The sequence below is a fragment of the Solanum verrucosum genome, unplaced genomic scaffold (assembly GCF_900185275.1).
Source record: "Solanum verrucosum unplaced genomic scaffold, falcon-dt-bn FXZP01000770.1, whole genome shotgun sequence".
NCBI lineage: Eukaryota > Viridiplantae > Streptophyta > Magnoliopsida > Solanales > Solanaceae > Solanum > Solanum verrucosum.
This window is the reverse complement of record NW_026020810.1, coordinates 7,430-25,878: the sequence shown is the minus strand read 5'-3', so window position 1 is coordinate 25,878 and position 18,449 is coordinate 7,430. Positions and strand designations below refer to the sequence as shown.

General features: G+C 31.2%; 1 pseudogene; it reads left to right on the top strand.

Moving 5' to 3' along the window:
• The first annotated feature begins 17,757 nt into the window (after positions 1–17,757).
• Positions 17,758–18,449, top strand: LOC125813204 (uncharacterized; annotated as a pseudogene).

Genomic DNA, 18,449 nt, shown 5'->3' with positions numbered 1-18,449 from the left:
GGCGGTGACGTGGCAGAGCCACGTGACGACACGTGGCAGAGGAGTGAAATCTGGAAATTTCCAGATTTTAAGACGAAATTCGTCCAATTTTTTTGTTCAACTTCAACTTGAGATTGCTCCTTCATTTTGAGTCCAAATTAAGTGATTCAAAAGGCAAACTTCAAGAGAATTTCGAGGGGAATCTAGCGGTGATCTCAGAAACGCGAGGGGAGGCTTCATTTGAGGTAAGAAATCGATTTTTAGCCACTGCCAGGGTGATTTCCGGATTGTTTTGTTGTTGAATTTTTGAAATGTGAGATCTTGATCATCGTAAGTCCGTTTTGAGTCATTCTTGTGGCTAACTTGTAGAGTTTTTTGCAAGGATCGTCGTGGTATAATCTGTTTGGGTTGAAATGGTCTCGTTTTTCCGGAAATTGGTGATCTAGGGGCTGCTACTTTTAATTGTTGTGGCTGATTTGCGGTGTTGTAGGCATCTGTTTGTGCTAAAATTTTGGGGTATTAGTTTAGTAAGATATTTGGGACGTTTCCACGGAGTCGATTTTGAGATTCTAATTGTGGGCCCCACAATCCCGTTTTAGACCCGACTTTGGGTCCGTCTCCGAAAAATATAATTTTAGTGTCAATATATTCGTAATGACGAGGTGATTAACCTTTTGTTAGTGGGGAAGCATTTGGAGACCGTTCGGAGAGGAAAAGATCCGGTACCGTGAGTTGGAGCACGCGTGATCGGCTTTCAGGTAGGCTATGGTTTTCTCTCGTGAGATTGAGCATGTTTAGGCATTTGTTTATTGATTTGCTTGAGTATGGAGGGGTTTGGGTGTCGAGCATGCTAAATTTTCTATAATTCCTGCCTTAGACCTTATTTCGGGAAAGTGTTGGATTATGACAGCATGTCTCTTGATATTATTGAATATCCGTATCTTGTGGTGTATATGATAATATTGAATTGAAGTATGTTTGGCCTTAGTCTAGGCTTAGACTAGTGTTGCCATAGACTTGCGAGATTTCGGATGTCGTTGGACAGTAGAACTTTTTCCGACGTCGTTTCGGACGGTCAGCTCCTTGTAGACTGATAGAGCAGACTTGAGTCTGATAGTCGGTAACTCAGCTTATGACCTTGTATCCATAATGCCCTGCTTTTCTATTAGCTACAGTACCCGGTTAGAGTCCGTGGTCCAGCCCACCCGTGCCCGACCTTTGGCTACAGCACCCGGTTCGAGTCCGTGGTCCAGCCCATATAGGTTGACTCATTAGCTATAGTACCCGGTTCGAGTCCGTGGTCCAGCTTGCACGTGGTGTATTCCCAATTCCTCACTAAAGCTTCAGTTTAGTCTTGATTACTCTCATCTGTAGGTTGAGGTTTTGGAGGTTGGAGAGATTCTGATTAAAGTCCGGGACGTAATGAAATCCTGGAATATGATTGGGAATGGTTCAGTTAAAAGTCCAGAATTTGGTAATATTGTGATAGACCTTCTAGCTCCATTATTTTACTTCAACTGCCGATCCATCTGCCGGGCTTATGGGGGTTCGTGCAGGTGGTTTCTTTTATTGTGCACGAGCGTACCCGTCGGGTTTATGGGAGCCCGGCGGAGTTAGTTAGATTGCTTGTCTTTGTTGCCTGTACGCTCGTGTACATACCCCAATTTACTACTCTTTGCCTTTGATTGTGATCCTTTATTCGCATTTCAGTTTACTTTTGCTTATCTTGCTCAGTCGGTCGATGATGCCTACTGGGTACCTGTTGTTTTGGTACTCATGCTACGCTCTGCATCTATTTCGTGATGCAGGTCCGAGCACTAGTAGCCAGCGTTGATCGAGCTTGGAGTAGACTTATCCGGAGACGGGGGTGAGCACACGGCGTTTTGTACTATTTCAGTCTCCATCTGTATATATAGACTTGTTTTTTTCCTTTCGAGACAGTCTAGTCTCTGTTGTCCAGTTTTGGGACTTGTACTCATTTTGTAGTAGCTCTGTACTAGTGACTTCCAGGTTCTGGGAGGGATCTTTATCTGTATATATGTTTTTGGTTTGCTTCCGCCTTTTTATATTGTTATTTGCCTACTCTTGTTTAATTTCTACCCTCAGACCCATTACTTGTTGTTCCGGGTTACGGGTTGGCTTACCTGCTGGTGGGTTATAGTAGGTGCCATCATGACTTGAGAAATCGGGTCGTGACATAAAAGAAGGACCTATTTCATCCAATATTATATTTCCAAATTAAACTATCCATGCTTCAGGTGTTCAGATAACTCATGTCTCCATAAAACGATGTAGCCACCATAGGTAGAAAAGGGTCAACCTTTTTAGATGAACCCTTTTCACAATAGACTAGTCACTACTAAAAAACTGCTAAAAAACGACCGAAGAAAAAGCGACGGACAGCGTCGCTCCTAAAAAGCGACGGACTAAGAGATGCCGTCCGTCGCTTTTTAATTAAAATAATAATTTTTAAAATTATTTTACAAAAAGCGACGGACTGCAACTCTTAGTCCGTCGCTTTTTATTAAAAATAATTATTTACAAATTAAACAATAACCACGCTGTCCGTCGTTTAAATTTATTTTATTTTATTAATTAATTTTTAAAAAAAGCGACGGACGGCATCTCTTAGTCCGTCGCTTTTTGGTCAAAATATTTAGTCAAACATTTTAAAAAAGCGACGGACAGCGTCTCTTTGTCCGTCGCTTTTTAATTAATTATTATTTTTTATTATTTTTGTTAAAAGCGACGGACGGCATCGCTTAGTCCTTCGCTTTTTTTTCCCGGGTATTTTTGCTAATTAATTATTTTATATAGATAGTGACGGAGTCCGTCGGTTTTTATTAAAAATAATTATTTATTATTTTAAAAAAAGTGACACCGTCCGTCGCTTTTTATTAATTTTAATTGTTTAATTATTTTTTAAATTAGCGACGGACAACATCTTTATGTCCGTCGCTTCTTGGTCAAAATATCTGGCAAAGCGACGGACAATGTCTCTTAGTCTGTCGTTTTTTGGTCAAAATGTTGGCCAAACATTTTTTTTAAAAAAGCGACGGACATAGAGACGTTGTCCGTCGCTTTTTTAAAAATATATGCACTAGCAGACGCGATTTTCTCCATTTCTCCATAAAAAAATAACAAAATTGAGAAATATTTTGATTTAATTTTATTTAAATCGTCTTCCGGATAATGGTTTTGTGTAAAATAAAAAACAAAAAAAATTATAATACCAACTTTCAGATGACGGTAAAATTAAATAGTATGTAATAAATTAATATTTTCAATTAACTTTAAATAAATCGTTCTCCGAATGACGGTTTTATATAAGTTAAAAATTAATTTAGTATAAAATACCGACCTCCCGATGTCAATATTATTTAATTAACATGATTAATTTTTATTTATCTTAAAATTTAATGTGATACCGACCTCATGAGGTCGGTATTTTTTATTACATCTAATTACTTTTAATAAAAGCGACATCCGGAGGTCGGTATGTTTAAAATATTTCTATTAATCATAATTTTGCTATTAATGTGCATAATATTAAATTTTCATTTTACACCTACGATTAATTGTTCAAAAAGTGTAACAATTTTGTATACTTTTACAAATAAAATGTTAGAATTCGTGAAAAAAATAAAAAAATATCTATAATCCATATTTAGAGTATGAAACTACGTTGATATGAATTAGGAGATAATTATACTTATATTTATAGAGTAATGTACAAATTCTATCAGTCCGTTGTCTAATCATAAATTTAATATCTCATGTCATGATGTAGTAGAGGTGAAGAGCTAACATATAATTCATTCCAGTATGAAATGCGAGATAGTATTATTATATACGTTTAATCTTGAATGGATGTCAAGTGTAGTGATCACCTCCTAATTATGATGACATGTAAAGGATACTTCATCGGAGTATGAAATACGTTGATTATTTTTTTTTATATATATATATATATATATTCCTCGAGTAGTTTAACAAATCAATTCAGATATGAAATACATTATCAATTAAAGAAATATCGATGATCAATTAAAGGAGATTTATATATTAAACTTGATATTGATAAACTTTTGTTGATCAATAAAATTAAATTTATATAATTAGAAGGTATATAATTTAAATTTATAAAATTAACTTGATCGATATATATATATATATATATAATTTAACTACACATCAACAAAAATTAATTTAATAAATTTAATTTATCGATCAAGTTAATTTTATAAATTTAAATTATATACCTTCTAATTATATATATGGCCAAACACATATACAACCCTTCTAACTTGTCCACATTTTTCATTTTGGCACTTTATCTTAGCCTTGTTCCATTTTAACCCTTGAACTCCATTTTTTATGTTCCATTTTAACATGAAATACTTTTTTTATGATTTATTTATTTTTATATATATTCTTCAATTGCAACTTCTTATTTTAAATCGACATGTGTCATTTAATTTTAGTTAAAAAATTAAAAATTAACAAAAAATAATTCTTTTTAAAAAATAATAATTTCTTTTTAAGAGTGTTATGTATTTTTGTGTGAAAAATAACCGACGAAATTGTGTTGATTTTCTTTCTTTAAAATCACTGACAACCTTATAACAAAGTCAGTCGAGTTGTAAAATTGTTTAGTAGTGTTATTAGCAATGAACAAGAGTCTTTTTTTAGTAGTGTTATTAACTAAGTCAATCGAGTCTTTTTGAAGATGAGTTTTTTTATTCGTATTGATTTATATTAAAAATTAAAAGTGAGTATTTGCATTAAATTTAGATAGCCTAGATGATAAGAAAAAATAAATAAGTAGTGTTATTTAATTTGATTGAATGTTTAAGAAAGAAAATCAAAGAACTTTCGTCAATTTATTTTCATGCAAAAATACAGAGAAATATAAAAAAATAATATTATTATTTGAAAATTTTTATGTTCGTTCACAAATGTTTAATTTTTTTAATTAACAGGTACACGTCTATATGTGTTTGGTGTGTATACACACACACACACACATACACACACACACACACATATATATATATATATATATGTATGTATGTATGTATGTATGTATGTATGTGTATGTAATTTTAATTAATAAAATCAACCTCAAAAGGTGAGTTTATATTAAAATAAATTAATAATTACCGACCTAAAGAGGTCGGTATATTTAAATAATTATTTTATTTAGATAATATCGACTTCACGATGTCGGTATGTTGACACCCAATTTTGACAGACCTATAACCCTTTTGAAAGTGCTATTTGGTTAAATACGTGTTTTTTTTTAAATATTCCGAGTTTAAATTTTTAATCGATTTTGTCTAAAAATTATATATTTTAGTTTGAATGCTTTATAAAATTATCGTAAATATTTTTAAAATTATAAGTAAAACTCGGAATAATTATTTTATTAATTCAAATGTTTTAAAATTTAAGTGATTTTTATTATATAAAATGTTATAATATTTGTAGTATTTTAATTGGATAACATTTCTTTAATTTTTCTCGAAATCATTTAATTTTTAGCCCATTCTAATCTAATTCCTTTCAATTTTAGCTTTTCCCTTATTCAATTCATTGCAATTCTAGCCATCTCAATCCAATTTCGTTTTTCAATTATAGCCTCTTATATCAATTTTAGTTGCAATTTTAGCCATCCATTCATTGAAATTATAACCCTTTTGTCCAAATTTTGAAACATTAGTTTAAATCTTAACCGTCCATCCTTTAAGTGAATCCTAGATCAAATCCTAGCCGTTCATCTTAACTAATCCAATGGCTCAAGTTAAATCTACTAACCTTCCTATTTTTGACCTAAAAAAGACCAAACTCTCTAATCCCTCTAATCTCTCTTCTCTCTAGCAGCCCTAGCTTCTCTGAGCCTCCCGTCGCCCTCCCCCACCGCCCTCCTCCCGCCGCCCTCCTCTTCTCATCTCTTCTCTCCTTCCCTCCCGTCTCTTCTCACCGGCGAGACATATCGGGATATCTCTCGTCTCTCCAATCAACATCAACAGCCGGCGAGGAGAGCAACATCTCCGGCCAACTCCGACGTCGATCCACTGCCCTTCTCCTTTAATTGAAGGTTAGGATTTCATAATATCATTTTTAATTTCTTTCAATGTGAGTATTGAATTTGTTAATTAGTGTATTGAGTGTGTTTGGTATGAATCAAAGTATTTCTCAATTTTTTTTTTACAATAAACTACTTAATTCAAATGTTGCCATAAAACGACTTGTTTAATTTATGGAAATTTTATTTTGTAGTTCAAATATGCATTTAATTAGTGTGTCTTTCACTTCACTAATTAATATGGCCCTATCTACGTTATTGGCTTCCACATTTTTTGCTCATTCAAATTTTGAATCTATATTTATTAAGGAAAGTATACATAGTGAGGTGACTACTATATAATTATTATTAGGGGTTTTTGATGGTTAGTTTGAATTAGGGATTATTTGATTGTTAGTTTGTGTTTGTTGATTGTGAAATGAAAATTTTAATGTTGGGGTTTGTTTGAATTAGGGTGTCTTAGGATTTTTTTGAAATTTGGTATTTCTTGAGTTAATTAGTTCGATTTTGAAATTGTAAGATTAGATTGAATTAGGGTATTTAAGGAGTTGTTTGAATTTAGGATTTTAGCACTAGTTAGATTTTGGGATTTTAGGACTAGTTTGAATTTGGGATTTCAAGACTAGTTTGAATTTTGAATTTAGGACTAGTTTGAATTATTATTGAAGTTAAACTTAGAATTTGAACATGAACTTGAACTTGAACTTATAATTTGAAGTTAAACTTAGAACTTGAACTTAGAATTTGAACTTGAAATTAGAACTTGATGTTGAAATTTGAACTTGAACTTGAACTTAGAATTAGAACTTGAACTTGAACTTAGAAATTGAAGTTGAAATTAGAACTTGAAATTTCAATATTGAATTTGTTAATTAGTGTATTGAATTAGAAATTGAACTTGAACTTAGAATTTGAAGTTAAACTTAGAACTTGAACTTGAACTTGAACTAGAACTTAAACTTAGAAGTTGAACTTAAACTTAGTTATTGAAGTTGAACTTAGAATTTGAACATGAACTTGAAATTAGAACTTGAACTTAGTTAGAACTTGAACTTGAAATTATAAATTGAACTTGAACTTAGAACTTGAAATTAGAACTTGAACTTAGAACTTGAACTTGAAATTAGAATTTGAAGTTGAACTTAGTATTAGAACTTGAACTTGAAATTATAATTTGAACTTGAACTTAGTATTAGAACTTGAACTTGAAATTATAGATTGAACTTGAACTTAGAACTTGAAATTAGAACTTGAACTTAGAACTTGAACTTAGTTATTGAAGTTGAACTTAGAATTTAAACATGAACTTGAAATTAGAATTAGAACTTGAACTTAGATTTTGACTTGAACTTGAACTTAGAATTTGAAGTTAAACTTAGAACTTGAACTTGAAATTAGAATTTGAACTTAAACTTAGTTATTGAAGTTGAACTTAGAATTTAAACATGAACTTGAAATTAGAATTAGAACTTGAACTTAGATTTTGACTTGAACTTGAACTTAGAATTTGAACTTGAACTTGAAATTATAAATTGAACTTGAACTTAGAACATGAAATTATAACTTGAACTTGAAATTAGAATTTGAACTTGAACTTGAACTTAGATTTTGACTTGAACTTAGAACTTGAACTTGAACTTAGAACTTGAACTTGAAATTAGAATTAGAACTTGAAATTAGAACTTGAACTTAGAACTTGAACTTGAAATTAGAATTTGAACTTGAACTTGAACGTATAAATTAGAACTTGAACTTAGAATTTGAAGTTAAACTTATAACTTGAACTTAGAACTTGAAATTAGAACTTGAAACTTAGAATTGGAACTTGAACTTGAAATTATAAATTGAACTTGAACTTAGAACTTGAAATTAGAAATTGAACTTAGAACTTGAAATTAGAACTTGAACTTGAAATTATAATTTGAACTTGAACTTAGAATTTGAACTTGAACTTAGATTTTGACTTGAACTTGAACTAGAACTTGAACTTAAACTTAGTCATTGAAGTTGAACTTAGAATTTAAACATGAACTTGAAATTAGAATTAGAACTTGAACTTGAAATTATAAATTGAACTTCACCTTAGAACTTAAACTTGAAATTAGAATTTGAACTTGAACTTAGAACTTGAACTTAGATTTTGACTTGAACTTGAACTTAAACTTAGTCATTGAAGTTGAACTTAGAATTTAAACATGAACTTGAAATTAGAATTAGAACTTGAACTTGAAATTATAAATTGAACTTCAACTTAGAACTTGAACTTAAAATTAGAATTTGAACTTGAACTTAGAACTTGAACTTAGAATTAAAACTTGAACTTGAAATTTAACTAATTTTAGAACTTTTCATGGTAGGCAACTGAGGAAGCTCAACATCTAAAAAAGTTGATACAAGACTATATTGCTTCTTTCATCAAAGTAGGAGATAAGGTTGGTGCTTCTAAATTTCTAAAGTTCAAGTACAATTGTTTTCAATAATGTGTTTGTGTCCATCTAGTATTGATATTTAGCTTTAATTTTATGATAATATTTTTGTGTCCATCGATTGTTTGTTAAGCATAAGTACCAACACTAGTTGATCCTATTGATGACAAAATTGATTTTCTTGCAAGATCGATTTGTGTCCATCTAGTGTTGACACTTAGCTTTAAATTTAGAAATAATATATTTGTTAAGCATAAGTACCAACACTAGTTGATCCTATTGATGACAAAATTGATTTTCTTGTAAGATCGATTTGTGTCCATCTAGTGTTGACACTTAACTTTAAATTTAGAAATAATATATTTGTTAAGCATGAGTACCAACACTAGTTGATCCTATTGATGACAAAATTGATTTTCTTGGAAGATCGATTTGTGTCCATCTAGTGTTGACACTTAGCTTTAAATTTAGAAATAATATATTTGTTAAGCATAAGTACCAACACTAGTTGATCCTATTGATGACAAAATTGATTTTCTTGTAAGATCGATTTGTGTCCATCTAGTGTTGACACTTAGCTTTAAATTTAGAAATAATATATTTGTTAAGCATGAGTACCAACACTAGTTGATCCTATTGATGACAAAATTGATTTTCTTGGAAGATCGATTTGTGTCCATCTAGTGTTGACACTTAGCTTTAAATTTAGAAATAATATATTTGTTAAGCATGAGTACCAACACTAGTTGATCCTATTGATGACAAAATTGATTTTCTTTCAAGATCGATTTGTGTCCATCTAGTGTTGACACTTAGCTTTAAATTTAGAAATAATATATTTGTTAAGCATGAGTACCAACACTAGTTGATCCTATTGATGACAAAATTGATTTTCTTGGAAGATCGATTTGTGTCCATCTAGTGTTGACACTTATCTTTAAACATGAACTTGTTTAAATAAGTTAAATTAATTAATGTGGTTTAGTTGGTGGATTTAGTGTTGTATTAAGTCAAAACTAAACTAGTTAAAGAGTTAAAGTTGTTTAAATAAGTTAAATTAATTAATGTGGTTTAGTTGGTGGATTTAGTGTTGTATTAAGTCAAAACTAAACTAGTTAAAGAGTTAAAGTTGTTTAAATAAGTTAAATTAATTAATGTGGTTTAGTTGGTGGATTTAGTGTTGTATTAAGTCAAAACTAAACTAGTTCAAGAGTTAAATTTGTTTAAATAAGTTAAATTAATTAATGTGGTTTAGTTGGTGGATTTAATGTTGTATTAAGTCAAAACTAAACTAGTTCAAGAGTTAAAGTTGTTTAAATAAGTTAAATTAATTAATGTGGTTTAGTTGGTGGATTTAGTGTTGTATTAAGTCAAAACTAAACTAGTTAAAGAGTTAAAGTTGTTTAAATAAGTTAAATTAATTAATGTGGTTTAGTTGGTGGATTTAGTGTTGTATTAAGTCAAAACTAAACTAGTTAAAGAGTTAAAGTTGTTTAAATAAGTTAAATTAATTAATGTGGTTTAGTTGGTGGATTTAGTGTTGTATTAAGTCAAAACTAAACTAGTTAAAGAGTTAAATTTGTTTAAATAAGTTAAATTAATTAATGTGGTTTAGTTGGTGGATTTAATGTTGTATTAAGTCAAAACTAAACTAGTTAAAGAGTTAAAGTTGTTTAAATAAGTTAAATTAATTAATGTGGTTTAGTTGGTGGATTTAGTGTTGTATTAAGTCAAAACTAAACTAGTTAAAGAGTTAAAGTTGTTTAAATAAGTTAAATTAATTAATGTGGTTTAGTTGGTGGATTTAGTGTTGTATTAAGTCAAAACTAAACTAGTTCAAGAGTTAAAGTTGTTTAAATAAGTTAAATTAATTAATTAGATTTAGTTGGTGGATTTAGTGTTGTATTAAGTCAAAACTAAACTAGTTAAAGAGTTAAAGTTGTTTAAATAAGTTAAATTAATTAATGTGATTTAGTTGGTGGATTTAGTGTTGTATTAAGTCAAAACTAAGCTAGTTAAAGAGTTAAATTTGTTTAAATAAGTTAAATTAATTAATGTGGTTTAGTTGGTGGATTTAGTGTTGTACTAAGTCAAAACTAAACTAGTTCAAGAGTTAAAGTTGTTTAAATAAGTTAAATTAATTAATGTGATTTAGTTGGTGGATTTAGTGTTGTATTAAGTCAAAACTAAACTAGTTAAAGAGTTAAAGTTGTTTAAATAAGTTAAATTAATTAATGTGGTTTAGTTGGTGGATTTAGTGTTGTATTAAATCAAAACTAAACTAGTTCAAGAGTTAAAGTTGTTTAAATAAGTTAAATTAATTAATGTGATTTAGTTGGTGGATTTAGTGTTGTATTAAGTCAAAACTTAAGTAGTTCAAGAGTTAAATTTGTTTAAATAAGTTAAATTAATTAATGTGATTTAATTGGTGGATTTAGTGTTGTATTAAGTCAAAACTTAAGTAGTTCAAGAGTTAAAGTTGTTTAAATAAGTTAAATTAATTAATGTGATTTAGTTGGTGGATTTAGTGTTGTATTAAGTCAAAACTTAAGTAGTTCAAGAGTTAAATTTGTTTAAATAAGTTAAATTAATTAATGTGGTTTAGTTGGTGGATTTAGTGTTGTATTAAGTCAAAACTTAAGTAGTTCAAGAGTTAAATTTGTTTAAATAAGTTAAATTAATTAATGTGGTTTAATTGGTGGATTTAGTGTTGTATTAAGTCAAAACTTAAGTTGTTCAAGAGTTAAAGTTGTTTAAATAAGTTAAATTAATTAATGTGATTTAATTGGTGGATTTAGTGTTGTATTAAGTCAAAACTTAAGTAGTTCAAGAGTTAAAGTTGTTTAAATAAGTTAAATTAATTAATGTGATTTAGTTGGTGGATTTAGTGTTGTATTAAGTCAAAACTTAAGTAGTTCAAGAGTTAAAGTTGTTTAAATAAGTTAAATTAATTAATGTGATTTAGTTGGTGGATTTAGTGTTGTATTAAGTCAAAACTTAAGTAGTTCAAGAGTTAAAGTTGTTTAAATAAGTTAAATTAATTAATGTGATTTAGTTGGTGGATTTAGTGTTGTATTAAGTCAAAACTTAAGTAGTTCAAGAGTTAAATTTGTTTAAATAAGTTAAATTAATTAATGTGGTTTAATTGGTGGATTTAGTGTTGTATTAAGTCAAAACTTAAGTAGTTCAAGAGTTACAGTTGTTTAAATAAGTTAAATTAATTAATGTGATTTAGTTGGTGGATTTAGTGTTGTATTAAGTCAAAACTTAAGTAGTTCAAGAGTTAAATTTGTTTAAATAAGTTAAATTAATTAATGTGGTTTAATTGGTGGATTTAGTGTTGTATTAAGTCAAAACTTAAGTAGTTCAAGAGTTAAAGTTGTTTAAATAAGTTAAATTAATTAATGTGATGTAGTTGGTGGATTTAGTGTTGTATTAAGTCAAAACTTAAGTAGTTCAAGAGTTAAAGTTGTTTAAATAAGTTAAATTAATTAATGTGATTTAGTTGGTTGATTTAGTGTTGTATTAAGTCAAAACTTAAGTAGTTCAAGAGTTAAATTTGTTTAAATAAGTTAAATTAATTAATGTGGTTTAATTGGTGGATTTAGTGTTGTATTAAGTCAAAACTTAAGTAGTTCAAGAGTTAAAGTTGTTTAAATAAGTTAAATTAATTAATGTGATTTAGTTGGTGGATTTAGTGTTGTATTAAGTCAAAACTTAAGTAGTTCAAGAGTCAAATTTGTTTAAATAAGACGGTTGGAACAATTGCACTAGAGATGGTAAGTTCTAATTCAAACTTTTAAATAAATAATTAGTTAATACATATATATCGTTATAAATTTCAGTTTTTATTTATAGGAAAAAGAATTGGGATGCACTCCCATTGAACCAGAGGTTTTCAAAAAGACTCATGTCAGGAAGAAAGAAAATGAGTCAGATCCCGATGTGTGGGTGGTGGAAAGGGCCGAACGAACTTTTGTAAGTTATTTAATATGAAAAATATATATCAATACTGAATATATTTATGATATGTATATATAATGATGTCAATATTTATATTTAATATGCAGAATGACTTTAATAAGTACGTTGCTGAGAATCTAGATAGTTCGGTTCAATTGACACCTGAACTGTCCACTCAGATTTGGAAAGAAAAAGTGATAGGGGGGACACACAAGGGTAGATGCTTTGGTCTAGGCTCTCACAACGATGTTAGACGCCTTCAGTCAGGCTTAGAAGGTATTGGATCGTCACGTCAAGCTGAGGCACTTGACGGTGTTCAGATTGCTGCTATGTCGGATCAAATAACTAAACTTACAGCGGCACTAGCAGAGTCGGAGCGGAAAAGAGTAGCTGAACAACAAAACATGAGTGAGACCGTTCAGCAAATCAAAGAACAAGTGATGAACCTCGCTCGTCGACCTACTACTTCGGCTCCCGATGACACCGACGACGAGAGTGATGAGGATGATTATGTAGATCTCACTCCCTAGTTTAGATCTCTGGACATTTATGAACTTTTTGAAATTTTAAAACGAATTTTAAAAGACTTTATAAGTCTTTAATTTAGGATTTAAATACTTTTGAATGTTATTTTAAGTTTGTTATTTTATGTTTTGTTTAGACTATTTATAATTGTGTGTGTTTGATTGGGCTGAATAATGTAGAATTAAATTGAATTAAATTTGCAGGTGGGCAACAGAAGCTGAGTACTGCTATTGGCAAAAATATTGCAGAAAAAGCGACGGACAGCGTGGTTTAGTCCGTCGCTTTTTTGAGTTTTAATTTTTTTAAAAACCCAGAAAAGCAACGGACAGCGTGGTTTTTTCCGTCGCTTTTTTTAGATTTTTTTAAAAAAATTCCATAAAAGTGACGGACAGCGTGGATTTTTCCGTCGCTTTTTTGGGTTTTTAAAAATAGAATTTCCAGAAAAGCGACGGACAGTGTCCTTTTATCCGTCGCTTTTCTGGGATTTTCAAAAAATAAATTTCCAGAAAAGCGACGGACTGCGTCGCCCTGTAGAAATAAAAAAATATGAAAATTAAAATAAAGCGACGGACTCCGTCGCTCTTTTAAAAAAATTCAAAAAAAAAAATTGTCGAAAAGTGACTCAGTTCGTCGCTAAAAGAGACGCAGTCCGTCGCTTTTTGAAAAGCGACGGAAGTGACTGCGTCGCTTTTCCGTCAATTTTGACCAAAAAAGCGACGCAATCCGTCGCTTTTGGCCGTCTTTTTTTGACATTTTTTTAGTAGTGAGTGGATACACTAAGTTGTTCAGGTCTTATACATGTGGCAAGGTATAGGATGCGCTGGTAGCGTGAGGAAGATCGTTGTATCATCACTATAGCTCTTAAGTGATGGTTTTTGGTAAGAGAATCTCCCACAAAAGTTGTTGTGTTTTTATATACATCAGTTTATTGTATTTTTACATACATTTCAGAGTTATGTTGTATCCTTGTATATACAAAGAGTTGACATCACGTTTTTAAACAACTTTTCTTTATATTTTTTTTTTTTTTTTTTTTTTTTTTTTTTTACCGTGGTTTCCGGGCGTCGCTTTGCGAACCCGACTAGCTGTACCCACCGGGTCCCGCTGTTTCAAGGCGGGTCCACCACGGTTAGTTCCACGGGGCCCTAGAGACGCGGCCGGTTTGTAATGCCTCCAGTGGCCCTGCTGGGGCTCGAACCGGCGACCTGAAGGACTTTGTCCCAGGCCTTTACCAGCTGAGCTACCCCTCAGGGTTCTTTATATTGCACTTGTTTTAAACTGTTTTATATTGAAATGAGTTCAATCAAGTATTCATGGGTTAAGAAGAGCCAAGGTAAGTGTTTGTTTTAGATTCCCTTTCAAGCCTATGCTGTTTTAGCATTCCAACTCGCATACTCATACATTCAATGTACTGATGCCAGTTGGCCTGCATTGTCTTATGATGCAGACAAAGGTAACTAGGATCGGCATTCCAGCGCACCGTTGATCCAGTGAGCAGTTCAGAGTCAGTCGATGAGCCTCCTTGCATTCCGGAGGATCTATTTTCATTGCTTTCTAGTTATTTCATTGGTATGTTGTAAGGTTGTCCCAACATCCATCTCAGTTGTTTTAGAGGCTTCATAGACAGTCATATGTTAGTCCTTTGAGTCTTTTCATTATCATTTCTTATTGTTAAGACTTGGGTTGCCACTTTTGGCCAAGTTGAATGTTTAACCTTTAAATATTCTTAGTTATTTTACTATTCAGTTCAGTTAAGTGTTATTGATCATTATAAGTATGAATATTGTCTTCTGCTAAGTTAAGTAAGCCAGGCCAAGGGTTCGCTTGGGGACCAACAATGGTCTTCGAGTGCCAAGCATGTCCAGGGTGTAGGCTCGGGGCGTGATAGTAGCTAGGGTCATGATAGGCGCTTCGTTGATACCACTTGCAATTCGAGTTAACTATGGTGAGCTTCCTTGCTTCTGGAGGATTCCATTTACTTTTCAGTTTAGTCAGGATGTCGTGGGTCTTGTCCCGACTTCCATCTTTTTCACTTAGAGGCTTCATAGATACACAATAAAGGTTGAGAAGTATGTTTCATTTATTTTTAAAAATGTTTTAAAGACTTGAGTTGCCTATTTCTGGCGAGTTGATTAAACTAATTTATTCGGAGTTAAACTTTTGAGTTAAAGATTTTGTAATTGAGTTCAATGAATTTTATTCAATTTTAAGCTTTTTATGCCTGAGTTAGTCTTCCACTTCTAGTCAGCCAGGATGAGGGTTAGCTTGGGGACCAACAATGGTTCTCGAGTGTCGGCCACGTCCAGGGTGTAGGCTCGGGTAGTGACATACTGCTTGCTTCTACACATATGTAGGTTTTGAGCACGAACCTGTGTGATCATTCTTCTTCATCTTTCTCTGAGGCTTTCAGAAGATTTTGAGTGATAGTTGTTTGTCATTCCGGTGGGCCCTCTTGTTCCTTATTTTATGCTTTGTTTTATTCTATTTGAGAAACAAAAACATTGAGACTTATATTTATTTTTTAATTTTGTTTTCATCACAAGAGACTTGTACATGTGACAACCAGAATTTGAAGGTGTTTTTGTTATTGGCTAAGTTTTCCCCACTTAATTCACCCGATATGAATTTACGTGTAAATAAAAAATGGTTCGGGCCTTAACTTAGAAATTTTCAGAATGTTACATGAATACAAGTGATGTAAATTTTTTAAATACAAGTGATACAAGAGCGAAGGAATATTAATACAAAAGTTTTTAATACAAGTGATACAAGAGAGATAGAATACAAATGATATGTTTCATTCCCAAAAATCACTTACTCTTCATCAATCCTAAAATTTACACAATAATGGTAATTAATGGGTTTAATTAACGTAAAGATGCTACATTTGAGGAATCAAGTGAGTAAGTGCATGCATTTATAGACTTAGATAGAAATTGAAGAGAGAAAAATGCAGCACGTTGCTATATTTGAGCACCTAAAGACACCTAAAATTTCTTGTTGACAAAATTAAATCACGTGTTCTTAGACATTATTGAAAAATACCTATGTAAAAAATTCTTAAACACCATTGATAGCCATAGAGAAAAAAAAACTATGTATAAAGTCTTAAACAACATTGATAGCGCCCCAAAGGGAAACTAAATTCTATACATGTTGAGAAAAATGGATCAGTTTGCTTGTACAACCACTGAAAAATATATATCCTACTCTATAAAGTTGACAATTAACAATTGATATTTTCTAACTAACTACACGTATACATCCATATCCCTAACAACTTCTACCAAAATATCTAGCTAAGGTAATGTCCAATCTGCCCTCAACATCTGCTTCAACTTATTCCTGTTTTATCATTCCAACTTAAGCCTACCATAAATACAATTTTTTAGCGGCAATAAATATGAATATTAACAAAAGTGAGGGCAACCATCTTTTAAGAAAATTTCCATATTTCTCGAGGGGTTCTAACCTCCAGATTACGTAAGTCTTTGGTTCAATTTCACAGGATCACAATTCAAACAATTGTTTTTCTTTGGAATCTATCTTTCTTGTTGATTTGCAGTAGTTGATGTGTTTTTAATTACAGTTAGCTAATATTTAAGAAAATTAGATTTTGATTATAAATTAAACACGTGGATAGGTGTCACTCATTGAAAGGTGCACTAGGGGAAATGGAGGGGATCTCACTGGAGAAAAACCAAGTTCAACCTAAGCCTATAAAAGAAATATTTAATGCTAAAGTATTGTAAAAATGTACGGGGAGGGGAGGGGTTAAAAATTACATGTCTACACTATATAGTGTAAAACTTTTATCTTTGTTGTTGATTTGCAGGAGTTAGTCATGTTTTTAATCATAGTTAGACTAATATTTAAGGAAATTAAATTTAAATTATTAATAATTGAACAAGTGGATAGGTGTTACTCTGGAGAGTTGGCAAAATAGTCACTCTCAAGACTTAATTGGACATTAAGTCACAAGTCTTGAAAACTTTGTGGTATACCCATTAAATTAATTATGACATCACCCATGTGACCTACTTGGGACATACAAAAGCATCTTCTAAGTTTTGATACATACACTTTAGTCCCCCTTCTTTTCAAACAGATATGAAATAATACGTGAATTTTCATTTTTTAAAATTATATTTGAAAAAGAAAAACTCTCAAACAAGAAATCAAAATAGGAGCTCGTTTTCATAATTTTGTTTATACAATGTTATGTTCAAATATATTTTACATGTAATGGTATATATATGTGTGATGATACTTTGTGAAAACCCTAGGTCTTTGAATTTTTTTTTAAAAAAGTTGGTACAAAGAATATATTACTTGGTGATTAGAGTTCTTCCTTTTAATTACCAAGATCAAATAGTAATGAAGTATTAAGTTTATGTGTTGGCTTAGACCTTCCTCCCTATCAGATGAATTTAATACAAGTCACTATGTATTTGATCGCTCGTTTGATAATTTGTATTAACTCTCCTAAACTGAGTAGTATATGATTGGATCAATGTAACTAGAGTTCTGATTTTTACTTGACATTAATTAATAGTAGACTCTCCATCTGAATTAGGTCTGTATACATTTATGGAGTGAATCATCGGTCATTGTATATGTATATTGTATGAATAGTTCTCCAATCCCATAAATTGGTTTTTCAAGATGCATGAATGTATATGTATGTGATGAGTTTGAATATAACTATTGAATTTTTATATGACTGCTTGTTTGATTTGATCTATTGTAACTATTATTTTTATTCTCAGATTCAACATGTCTCCTTTTAATCCCCTTAGTACTATTTTGGATCATAACAAACTTGAGGGTCCTAACTATATGTTGATTGGAGGAGAAATCATGACTTCGTGTTAATTGATGAAGAGTATAAGCTTGTACTCTATGAGGAATGTCTATTGAAACAAGATGAAAAGTCTAGTGATGAGGATAAGGTAGCTTATCAGAAATGACGCAAAACTGATGAGATGGCGCGGTGTTCCATTATGGCTTCAATGTTAAATGTGCTGCAACATCATCCATCATCAAGTTTTGAAATTTTGGAAGATCTCAAACAATGGTTTGGTGACTAGGGTCGATAAGATAAGTAGACTGCCATGAGATCTCTCATGAACACTAATATGGTTGAAGACACTCCTGTTAGAGACCATGTTCTGAAGATGATAGGTCTTATGAATGACCTAGAGGTCTTGAGGGATGAAATTGACAACGACTCCCAAGCTGAGATGATATTGTAGTCTCTACTTGACAGTTTTCAACAGTTTTGCCTAAATTATAATGTGAATAAGATGAATCTATGTTTGGCACAATTGTTGAATGAGCTGCAAGCGGTAGAGACAATTGTCAAAAAATCGACATCATCTATGACACTGTATGTTGAGAAAGGTTCTACTTCTAAATCGCAAGGTGGACAGAAGAAGAAAAAGGCTCACAAAACTAAGGCAATTTAA